General features: G+C 39.2%; 1 protein-coding gene across 5 annotated transcripts in view; it reads right to left on the bottom strand.

Annotated features, from left to right (window-relative positions):
* Positions 1-1,062, bottom strand: part of mvb12bb (multivesicular body subunit 12Bb) — a 35,372-nt gene extending 34,310 nt beyond the window's left edge. For 2 of the 5 annotated variants that reach the window (XR_004844035.2, XM_035913077.2), the window contains exon 1: positions 720-780. The gene's annotated coding sequence lies outside the window, so the exon portion shown is untranslated. The other 3 variants (XM_035913076.2, XM_035913075.2, XM_035913074.2) reach the window with 3 other exon arrangements.
* Between the last annotated feature and the right edge of the window lie 11,296 nt (positions 1,063-12,358).

A 12,358-nucleotide genomic window follows, 5' to 3' on the forward strand; every position in this document is an offset into this window, starting at 1 on the left:
AGCTTTGTTTTTTCCGGCACAAAAACAAGGCCTGGAGAACTTATCCAGGCAGATTAACTAAAAAAAGAGAAACCATTGCAAGCATATTTCATTTCCAAAGACAAAAATCACCATGAAATCCAAGATAGTATACAGTCTTAAATAGTACTGAAGAGCCAGTTTGTGGTTGTAAGTTATATGGAGAATTATAATATTATAATATTATAATATTAATCTTACAAATTATTTAAACGTGTACCTGCTAACATTTTGCATATTGCTAACCTGTCAGGTCACAGGTGACAAACTTCAATAATTCTTATGTTAAGAACCATATTTAGAAACATTATGCTCATAAAATTAAGACACTAATGCGGTTTATGGTGTATCTGACAGTCATATTTACAAGCTAAGAGCAGTTCTTTGGCTAAAAAAACAACTTTCTGTTTAGCTAGCATACTTACTGGTTTTTCTAGGGTTTAAAGAGTTTTAGCTTTATCTTGTATCCATCTCAAAAGTGCTTATTTACAAGTGCCCAGTTACAACTGCTTTACCGAGAGGGGTGTGACGCAAACACAGCTCTAGTTAACGTCCAACATGCATCTTGTGGTATAAAACGCTAACGTCTGCCATATAGCAGTCTTACAAATTACCTGGAGACTCGAAACCCACCACAAACTCAACAGTGAGCTGACACAGAAGCTAAACACAGAGTCCTTTGTTTTTTGTTTTTTTTTTACCTGCTAAAACGTCTCCCCCCGGTTATCACTACCACTTTGTGAACTTTGGCCTTTACACGCCAACATGTAGGAAGGAAATGCTTCCTGGTGTTCAAGGGAATAAATTATTAACTACAGTCCAATATTTGGTCTTCCGAGAATATTTTTTTTCTGTGATTTATTGTTTTATTAATAAATAAATAAATTAAACGATTAAAAAAACCCAAAATTGGACATTTTATTCAGCAAACGGCGTAGATATCAGTTGCTTAAAAAAACAAAACAAAACAAAAACTTACATTAAGAACAAAGCATGCAAAGAATTTCAAGGCCTGCAATGCCAGGGTGTATTTTTTAGCAATAACCTACGGGATCCAATTTAGCTGTTGTAACTAAATTAGGTTGTGCTTCACTAAATGGCTATCATTACATGGCTATATCTACAGGTCACGCCTCCTGGCAGTTGGTTGTCTCTCTAATCGTCACATGTCGTTTCTGTAATCAGATGAAAGTAAGACCAAGCCCAGTGTATTGACTTAGCTGTAACATTAGGATGTTCATGTCTCTCTGAGTGCAAAACTTGAAAGCCTCTTTGTAGACTGTCCAAAACACCAGCAGGCAACAGATGCTTTCCCATCATCGAGTTTATTATTTCTACCCCCACCATACCAATCAAATAAATTATTTCATTCTGCGACTATTATCCTAATGTACTGTATTCAAATCAAAGACTTGTTGCTTTGCTCTATGACATGGTGCCATATGCTGGCCGAATGTCACACGCAGTGAGATGTATTTATTGGCGATCGGTTTTCCTTCTGAAATTTATGAAGAGGGGGTGACTTTCAGAGGAAAGTGACACCCCATGTAGCAAAAAAACATTTTACACCTCCATTCATGTGGTTGATTTTACCAAGGATGCAGACAAAAATATTACCGCTTGCCTTTATAACCCTTTTAAAAAAAAAACTTTTCTGATGTTGATTGTCTCACTATCCAGTATATTAACATTTAATGAACATAAAAGACCGAGAGAAAATAAAATCTTTGCTTTTTACATTTTGTTTCAAATCTTACTGTTGATGCAGTGCGATGACAATTCGAATAATTCGCATAACATCTTTCATGATCCTCCAAATATATCTGATTATCAGATTTTACTCCTTTAAGTCATCATTTGAGTTTGTAATGGGGAGAATAGTTTGTCTTGCATAGCCTGTGGCTGACAGAATAAAACAAGTGTAAAGATCCTGGCATGTTGCAAACAGTGTTCTTCACGTCATACAACACAGCACTGATAACTGAGGCTAACTGTATGTCAGTTGGAGCTGCAATTAATTCCGGTGAGGAAATTTACACAGCGGAAGAAGATTTTCCTACTTCGTAAGCCCCTGTAACACCCCGTATCATCACCACCACCAACCTCACACGCACCAGCACATGCTATCACATCAAGGTGTTGACAACCTACTGAAACGAGATTTGCAGTGGTGCTGAAGTTGATAAAATAAAATCTCAGGTGTTGGTAGGGAGAAAAGAGTAGACGGAGAGGGGGAAAAAAACCCCAAAACAACAACACATGCTCCAGCTGCGAAGAGGTGCACCTGCTAAAGTAATGGTCTAATTATGGAATAGGTGATGAAACACTCATTGAGAGTCTGGAGATAGCAGCAACACATGCTAACTGTGAAAACCATCAGCTTTTACAGTGTTTTAATGTGTGGCACATTGCATGCTGAGGGTTGTGGGGTAAGATGAATGATGGCTGTGGCAGATTTCTGTGGGGGAGCAGCCAGTGTAGGACGCATAGCATTACAGCTGGCATTTTGAAAAGGTTCATTAAAACTGTGATTTCTCTGTTCACGCTTTGTTTCATGTATACTTTATGACACATCTCGCTTTAAAGTTGACCCCATAAATACTGGATCATCTTATCATGAGCAAAATATCACGCACACACACACACACACACACATTCTAGTAACAATCTTGTAGTCGTGAGTGGTAATCAGTGGATGAAAGAAGAGCCCCTGGACTAAAATTATACCTTGGTGAATAACTTTGCACCTGAATGATTAAAGAAAAAAAAAACAGCAAAGGTTTTCTTTTCCACGTGTAAAGGTCATTCACTGTGTTCAGTAATTTGCTGACACTAGACTAGGGACCAGAGATGGAGATTTCTGTGTTGCCACCCCGAGAGTAATAATATCCTATCTCAACTTGGGAAATCTACTGCGCCCCAACGTCCCCGTCACCCGCATGAGCCCATTATGGGCTATGTAGAAATCTGCAGGTCTCATTTTATATATAACCCTCAACCCCCTCCTCCTTGCTTTTCTACACATTAAAAAAAAAAAAAAAACATGTCTCCTGAATAGCTTATAATAACAAGCTTTAGGAAGCCTACCCTGAGCGTCCCCATAGAATACAGCCTCGCATGGCTCCATGATATCATGCTTCTCTCTAATTAAAGGTCAGTTTGGTCGAGTCTCATTGCTGCCCTGGCTGGAAAAAAACCTCCCGAAACATGATGGCTTCTCCAAATGTGATTTAATTTTCCATTTATGCCATCTGTTTTCTTGGCCAAAGCACTGAATTGCACAAGTTGAAAATGTATGAACTGTCAGATTCACTCACTAATTCTTCATGTTTGCAGTTTAAAACAAATCATCCATAAAAAGAGGAGACTTCTTAAAATGCTTCTAGATAACGCGGCGCTATTTCCGACAAAGTCTGCTGTACCTCAGTAAAAACAGAACGCATTCATTTGGAAATCCTTTCAAATCTTAACCCGACAAATACAAAGAAAGCATATTTAATAGTTTAATATCAAAACTGTTTGAGTTTGAAATCAATATCTGCCACATGTTTTGTTTTTTAACAGCACATAAAAGTGATCTAATCCTAAAACAAACATCTGGTGAACATTTCACTGCAAATTAGGTTAATTAACTGCAGGTCTGTAACGTGACTGGGTATAAACAGAGAGGCTGAGTCTTCCACAAGTAAAGACAGGGAGGGGTTCGCCACTCTTTTAACAACTGTTTCAAGTATTCCAACAATTTAGGAATAGCATTAGTCCAAGGAAAATTGAAAAAGATTAAATCTAACATTATTGTAATGTTAATGATATTAAGAATCTAATATCATTATAAGAATCAGAGAATCCAGAGATATCCTTGTACTTCAGGGGCAAAGCTGAAAACCAATGTTAAATTGCAGTGATCCTCAGGCTCTTATTCAGTCTCCTTCATCTTCCTCTTTAGGGATCTGCTGTCTTCATCTCACCCTATCTCCTTGTATCCTCTCACGTCAGACACACCTTCTGCATGTCTTCTCTCACTAAAGCCATAGACCTTCTCTTTTCCTCCTTCCTGGGAGCTCCATCTCTAATGTCCTTTGTCTAAGAGTTGCACTGCTTGTCTTAAATGTCCAAACCATCCCAGCTTTGCCCCTCTAACTTTGTCTCCAAACCGCTCAACCTCAACTTTCTCACTGTAATAATTTCTAACCCCGTCCCTCCTGGTTACGTCCAATGAAAATTTCAACATCTTCAACTCTGCCACCTCCAGCTCCACCTGAAACAGTTCTGTTGTGGAAATCAATGCACCAGCTCGACAGACCAGAGCGAGCAGAGTTTGTCGCTTAAGCTATAAATGCAAGTTAAATCTGCATCAGGAGCTCATTTAAGTTGGAATTAAGCAAAATAAAGTAGCGCGCTGTCCTGTCTGACTGAATAAAACTAGAAATTATTTCAGGAAATGATTGTTTTACCATTAAAAGCCAGCATTTATGACAGCATAGTTGTGCATCAGTGCACACAACTGTGTAGGCATCATTAATGCTGAACAATATATACATATTTTATGATGATGCACCTACATTCTGCAGGTGTTACAACCAAATACATCTATAAAAGAGTCAAACAGGCCAATCTGCAGCATTTGGCAAACTATGATCATAGAAAGGTAGAATAGCTTAACGTAGCACGTTTCCTTTTTCAAATCGTGCTACTGGGATCAGGTTTTAAATGAGCATGCAGTATATATATTTCAAGACGGAAACACTTTTTTTCCCCAATAACACGTGCTTCAGAGTTTAAATAATTCACACATCGTTAGATTCTGTAATTTACATCTTAAACAGTTTCCAACTTTTTTGGAGATGGTGTTGTACACAACTTCCAAAATCAACCAGTGGTTTTTATATATGGCCTCTAAGTTTCATTTGTGTATTTATACTTGTGCATGGATCTTATGTGAGCGTCCTACTGTAAGTAATTGCTTCTGTAGTATATTACATTTGCTTATCTCTATCAGCTTACACTTTATTGCTCAACTTATCATTAAATGCACCCATACACGCACATGCATCTGTGCATGCAGACCACTAATGCATGCACACATACATACACACAAACGCACACACACACACACACGCGCACACACATACACTTTCCTCCGTCTGGTGGGGAGTCTGGACTGCTCCGACTGACTGCGCCTCACTGCCCTTGTGCAGTGGTGTGCCAGTTGTGCCTTCCCCCATCGCTGTGAATGCCACCATCTGGTGTGCCACGTGGACATCATAATCTCCCCTTAATTACATTAGCAGTGCAATCAGTTACTGCATTACAAGGCCGGGCGAAGAGCTTTTAAATCTTGGAGGAAATCATAAATAATTGCACTAAGTACCCAGCGCCAGATGTGCGTGCCAACTTGGCTGGCATGAGATAAATAGTAACCTCAACAACGGTGTTCAGTATCCAGTCTGCAAATATTTTTTGGGCAGTACGATCCCGTCGTCCTTTGCTCTCAGCCCCGCCGTTGTCCTTTTCCTTCTGATTCTCTCACTTTGTGAAAGCACGCAGCGAGGCTAGGCACCTTGGACAGTCTGGTACCCAGTGTTTTTGTGCATCCCTGCAGCAGTTTGACTGATATAATGCAGGAAACCATCCAGTTTGCAACAAGGTGTTTCAGTGCATCGCAGTCCACCCCATCACGACACCCTTCATTCATTTCTCAGTTTCATAATTAGATGTTCCTCAGGTATCTTGTGTAGAAATTGAAATTATTTATGAATTTTTGACTAGTTGCGTTAGGTGTATGTGTGCGTAGCTTGTGTGTAGCTTAACAAGACATCATACATTATGAGCTACTGTCACGTCTTTCACCTCACAGGGAATGTCACGTTGTGTTGCATGGTACTTTTCACTCATCTTCCTGTCATGCTCTTAGTTCCCTCGGCTGTTCACACTGATGCATATCTCACTCAGTTTATTGCCAGCATTAAGCACTCTTGGCCATAGGCTACACAGGACAACCAGCAGAGTGGTCACTAAGCTGTGAAATTACAGGTACTGAAAACCGTTTTTACTGGCAAGCTAATGTAACATTTCATTAAAACATTACTAGTGTTGTTATTGATAGATCTGTGTTTTTTTCTACTATGACATGTTAAAGCTTTTGCTGTATCTGTATCTCCAGTACAAACTTTAAAACCATATACTGTATTTAGTCTTCTGATCCAAATACTGTTTAAAAAATGCAAATATAACGGTTGACGTTTTTTCTGAGGTAAATGGGCATGGCTTTACTGCTGCAATACTTGGTTTTGCGCCTCCTGCCAAGAGTTTAGAAATTCCGGTATATTCAGAGCAGTGCCACACTGTCATTAGGATAATGACAGTGTGGCACCACGATAATACTCCCATCCTTCATAAACTTCTCTGGCTACCAGTCCCCTCCATGAGAGAGCTGAAAACTCTTCTATGGACTTATCAGCACATCTAACCTTTTTGTTTATAACCATAAAATAAAATGTTGATCTTAGCAACATGACTGTTTATCAATCTGTAAGCCTCTGTAAATAACTGCACAATGACTGATTTTTTACTATATGCACTGGAGGCTCCAACCGTTTTTGGATTCAACACTTGAGGCTTTGATTGTCAATACATCAGTATTGGCATATTGCAATATATATGAAGCAGTAGTTCTGCCATCTCTCCTTTATGTCTGTGAGACTTGGACCCTTTATCAAAGACACATAAAACAGCCAGAAGCCTTTCATCTATGCTCCCTGAGATGATTGTGTAAGATCAAATGGCAGGATAAGATTCCAAACATTGACCTGCTTGCAAGATGTGGGATCACTGGCGCTGAGGGGATGACTATGAAAGCGCAGTTTTGCTGAGATGGACATGTGGTTAGAAAGGATGACACCCAGATACCAAAGACGTTGATCTTAGGCCAACTCTGCTGTGTTACAAAGTGTTCTGGATGCCCACCCCTGATAAAATAATGCAAGATAGAAACCGCCGCCTGACACACACCGACTCGAAACTGACCTAGTTGGTGACAAAAACCTTTGTTGTCGCAAAAGAAACTAGATATTTGAAAAGAGGAGGGTTGAGGATGTGCAGCAGAAATGTGCAAGCCAAAAGGCCAGTGCCTTACAACCTGTGTCAAGTTATGACCGTATATGTAAGTTATGTGCAATCTGCATCATGCAAGCCAAAGTGGAGCCTAGCATCACACATGACAAGGCACTGACCCAGTACAAACGCAGCACAGCCACCACACACCACAGAAACTGCTGATGCTCATCTCTCAACGCAAGAGGAGAATCCATACATACTGCATAACTAGTAGCAGCTACACTGAGACCAAGTTGGATGCTCAGAGGTTCACAGGCCATTATATCAGTACTTGTGTTATATGTGATATAAAGTAGTTCTACTTTTAGAAATCATACAAATATAAACAGGTTGATGCAGGTCAGCTGTGTCGTTACCATTTCCTTATCACATAACCACATAAAATCATGCAATATGCATCAAACCTTTTGTCATATGTCTAAATCTCTATGTCCATTTAGGTTTACATGAATATGCTGCACTCGTGTACAGTGCACCACATATTATATGGTAGATTTAGTTAATAACTGGTTAAAGAGTAGGTATGATTTTATTTGACCAAGATTTTCCATGGTTGATTAGAGCTCCAGTGATTGTGTTAGAAATGGCTAATGGGTGCGACGTAGTTTCTTGTACTTGAATTGAACGGCAGAGATTTTCTGCTTTGCTCTTGACGACAGAGCCCTACATTACAGTTTGCATCTCCCTCGCAGTGTAAATAAGATATAAATTCACAAAAAGAGCCCTCAACAATCTATCTCCTAGATGGCGATATTGATATTAACACGTGTGTCCATTTCAATTTGATCACAATCTGGCCTTCAAAGTGCAATTTGAATGAAGAGGTGTCTTTCTAACGACACTATGTGAGGATAAAAACAAAGCAGAGTGAAGAAAGAGAATTACAGATATTGACTAAATGTGTCTTATCATTTATCATAATTTCTCTATCCACTTTGTCACGGCTTCAGCATTTAAGGAAGATAGATGATACAAGATGTTGTCCTCTCTTTCATACTTTCCATGCTCTGGGAAGTGTGTCCAATATGGACTTACTTTACCTGTTTGCAATTCATTTGGCACATGTTTGTCACTATGAGACTGTTGTGTATTTCTTGCATGTTTTCCTATGCGCCGTGCTGTAGGACATCTGGCATTTTGACCTTTAACCTTTACGAATAAAGGATATTCATGAGTGTCTGAATACGGCCACTAACAGCAAGTACTTAGAGGACATTGTGTCAAATTGCTACACAGGTGATTTAGTCGAGTAAGAGGTTGATATATGTTATCCAGTTAGTTTCTGAAGGCTCCACAATGTCAGACTGGTGTCATTAAGGAGCGTGGCTTTGCAAGGTGTGCCATTTGCGATGCTGCATCCCGGTGGGCTTTGTGCTGAGGTGGTCGTCTCTGCAAGGGCGACCATTAATATCTTAGAGGGACTATTCCCATGGCGAGGTGACTGGTTGAAGAAGGTCCTGCTCCAATGCAGACACCTACAACATGAAAGTTCAAAAAAGTGCTGACTTCCTCGTGAGCTCAGCTAGCAGCAGCCATCTGTTCCACTGCTAACTAATGCAAAACATCCAGTGTCACCAAATCTCCAGAAGGAATGTGATCTACTGTCCTTTGTGTATTTTTTTTTTCAGCAAGAGAGAGGTTATGCGACCTAAAATTAAACAAATCACACATATAACAGACAAGAGCTGGAGAACAAAACCCACAAAGAGTTATTAGTTTAATAAGATGTAGTAGGCTTTAGCTCTCACAATATTTCCTGTTCTCTATACAGTGATCTTCATATCTATTACACACGCAGGACTTTGTCGCTCAACTCTCTTATGTATTTCAATGTGTTGTTTGCCCTGGTGTGGTGATTTAGAGGGAACATTTTATCAAAGCTAGCCAAGCAAGTCTGGTCCACTAGGGAGCCAGGCATTTTATAAGGGTATAAATAATCAATGACACTGCATCTGTAATGGCCTGTAATGCTGTTTGTTAACCCCCCCCCAACCCCTCCCCCATCCAGGATGGCACGTTTGTTGCTTAAACAATAGAAATAGATTGCCATGCCTAATTGACAAGGCAGGGGAATCTCTCTTTATACGCCTCAGTTTATTTCTGTGTTTATTGCCCATGACCCCTTTTACATCATGCAGTGAGGTACTTCTTTGTTTTGTCGTTTCAATAATCAAAGTTTTTAATCACATCTGCATGGTCATTATCTGTGTCATATCCATTTTTCCTTCAGTAGAACTGTTCATGGAGTAGGCAAGATTTATATGAAATAAGACCTTGTGCATGAAGGGGATTCAGACTCTGTCGTTCAGTGTATTCTCTTGAGTTATGTTAGCTGTTGGTTGCTGTGAGCATCAATCTCAACTTAGTTCTATGGATCAATTATAGTACTGTGCAATTTTCAGAGAAATGTTTTTGTTTTGTTTGTTCGGCCATAAAACACTTAAAAAAATCAACTCAAGACGAGCCGGTGTTGTGTCTACAGATAATATACAACTTAACAAAGAAGAAATGTTTAAATTGTATCTTTAGGCACTTTGTTAGTAGCAGCCTGTCACAAAACACATAATTTGCTCCCATTTTGTTAAGTGGATCTATGAAAAATGCCAAAGATAACACAGTTTGACAGGCGTAAAATAGTGTTTTTGCACCAACAAGGTGATTCCCAAAGATACATTAGTTGAAAACTTGGCATGTCTCAGAATGGTGTACAGTGTGTCCTTAAAAAGTTTGAGGAATCTGGACAAGTGGATGACAAAAGAAGAAGTGGCAGGACAAAATATATCTACTGCAGATGAACAATATGGGAAGATCATGTCCCTGAGAAAAATCCAGCTAAGGCCTTTTAGCTGAGTCATCTACTGTTTATTAAAAAAGCTGTTGATTGATGTGTAGCTGTCAAGAAGCCATTCTGAAGAAAGAGTGACAGGGGGAGGCTGTGGTATCCCAAATTACACATGAACTGGACTCAAAATCAGTGGCAACAGGTCAAATTGTAAACTTTTGCTAAATCATCATAAGTATGGAGTTCAGGAAAGATGTGAAAGAGTGTTAAACACTGCCACCTGTTAAACAGTAGGGGCGGCTCACTTTAAGCAATGGTGTTGGGGATCTTATCAAAATTCATGGAATTATGAATGTAGCTAGTACTCTCAGCCTCTAGTACTAGCTTATACCAGGTCATCTGACCAGGTCAGATCTGACTGGCAATGGCTTCTGTTTTTATCATGACAATGATCTTAAACACGCACACACAAAGCATACCCGGATAGAAAAAAACACAATGGAACACAATCCTGAAGTCTACAAAAATTATTTACAAGAAAGCTAGCTTCAGAGACTTCAGGCTGTGATGAAAAACAAAGATGGCCATATCAAATATTGATGTTAAAGTTCATTAGGATTGCTAAAAAAAAATATGTATATATATATATTTTTTGCCTTGTATTCTGTATTTAAATGTATGTTTGTACATGTTGCACCGGTTTCCAATTTTCTGAGTAAAATAAAAAGTGGCTCAAGACTTTTGCACAGCACTGTATATGCCAAATTTACATAAGCTTTAAACAATTACGTCAGGTTCACTTGAAACACCATAAAATAAGCACAGATATTAACTGTTAAGATAACTGTGGTAATTGAAATGTTTCTAATAGGTTAAAAAGAAGCGTTAAGATTAAAAGTGTCTGTAGCACTGCTTATGTAAGATGACTTTTGAGATGCATGCACCATGCCATCACTGTTGCCTTCTCTCTTACATTTCCCATATTTTCAGGAAAAAAAAGCAACTCGGAGCTCTAAGCCCAAGCACCCTCTACCAAACACGATCCATACAGTATTTTGAGTTTCACCCCTCCCCCCATTCTCACCCATGAACTTCTGATTTCCATTATTATTAATATCTGCCTGTTTAATTTTCAGCTCTGTCATAATGTGTCGGCCTAAACTACAAGAGACAATCCCTTATTGATTACTTTCCCAGCAGCCCTGGCGCATGCCCCAGCTGATCACGCCTCTCATGCACAGACATCTCATGCATTTCAGATAATAAGCTGCTGCTCTGGAGTTGAAACAAATTGGATGTGCAGTCAGTCACTGTCCAAGTGAATCATGTTGCAGTCTGTCAGTGGACTAGGCTTGGATTATCATCTTACCCAAGCGAGGCAAAAAAGGTAGAAAAAAATGCCACAAGCACCTGCGATGATGGCGAGGGGGTATATGTGACTTTCACATTGTTGTTGCAGACTTACGTATGTTGGGACTACTGATCACCAGATATAATAGAAGAAGATCAAAAAGAAGATCATTAATATCAAGTAAAATTTCAGTTTTTTATTTGTTTTGAGGAAACTGAATAAACTCACTTTCCAATTTTATTTCTTGAGTGTACTGTAGGAATTTCATTCACGCACTAAATCAACGATAAGTAAAAACAGGATGCAAATTGCTGTTTACATGGCAGTCTAATATAGTGCTGCAAAATCCTGATATGAGTGGGATAAGCTTTGGAATTCTTTCTCAGCCGTCACACACTGCTCTTTTGCATGACAATAGTGTTGAACTTTGAATAGCAGCTGCTCAAAGCATCGTGCTCCATGCGCATGGACAAGCCATCCTGTGCCAAAACACTATTTCCAGAACAATGCTGCCATTGTATTTACTTACTTATACATTCTGTAACAGAAAGAAAATAAAGCATTCTGTCACCCTGGACTTGGCTCTTTTTCAAATTCAGTGCACTTTCACGTGGAAAAATCAAAAAGGGAAGTTTTTGGAGTTGCACAGGAAGAAATGATTAATAATACATCAGGATTATAGAACACAGACTGTGCTGCACTGACTTTAATAAGTCCACAGAGAGAAAACAAACCCAGACTACAAAAAACAACCGCGCTTGCTGTCTAAAAAGCATCTGCATTTAAACTCTAGAAAATTTCCTCCTTAGTGTAAAGTATTAGTTAGCACCGTAATGATTAAAATGTAAATGATACCGAGCGCTCACGTTCGGTTACATATCGGCAATTTTTCAAAAAGTATAAAAGAATGATGGTTTTATTTGAGAAGTACACCTGGGCTACTGTGGTTTGCTGCAAAACCCTGAGAACTAGAATAATTGGCACCCTAGTGTAAGACTCCCTCTGTTTGGTGCCAGCTGTTTAAAATATGGATGATATTGTTTTCATTGCTGGGCTTTTGTTGAGTTCTGCTTTGGCCGTGCAGTATAATA

The sequence above is a fragment of the Neolamprologus brichardi genome, chromosome 12, assembly GCF_056152115.1.
Source record: "Neolamprologus brichardi isolate AB-2024 chromosome 12, ASM5615211v1, whole genome shotgun sequence".
Lineage (NCBI taxonomy): Eukaryota > Metazoa > Chordata > Actinopteri > Cichliformes > Cichlidae > Neolamprologus > Neolamprologus brichardi.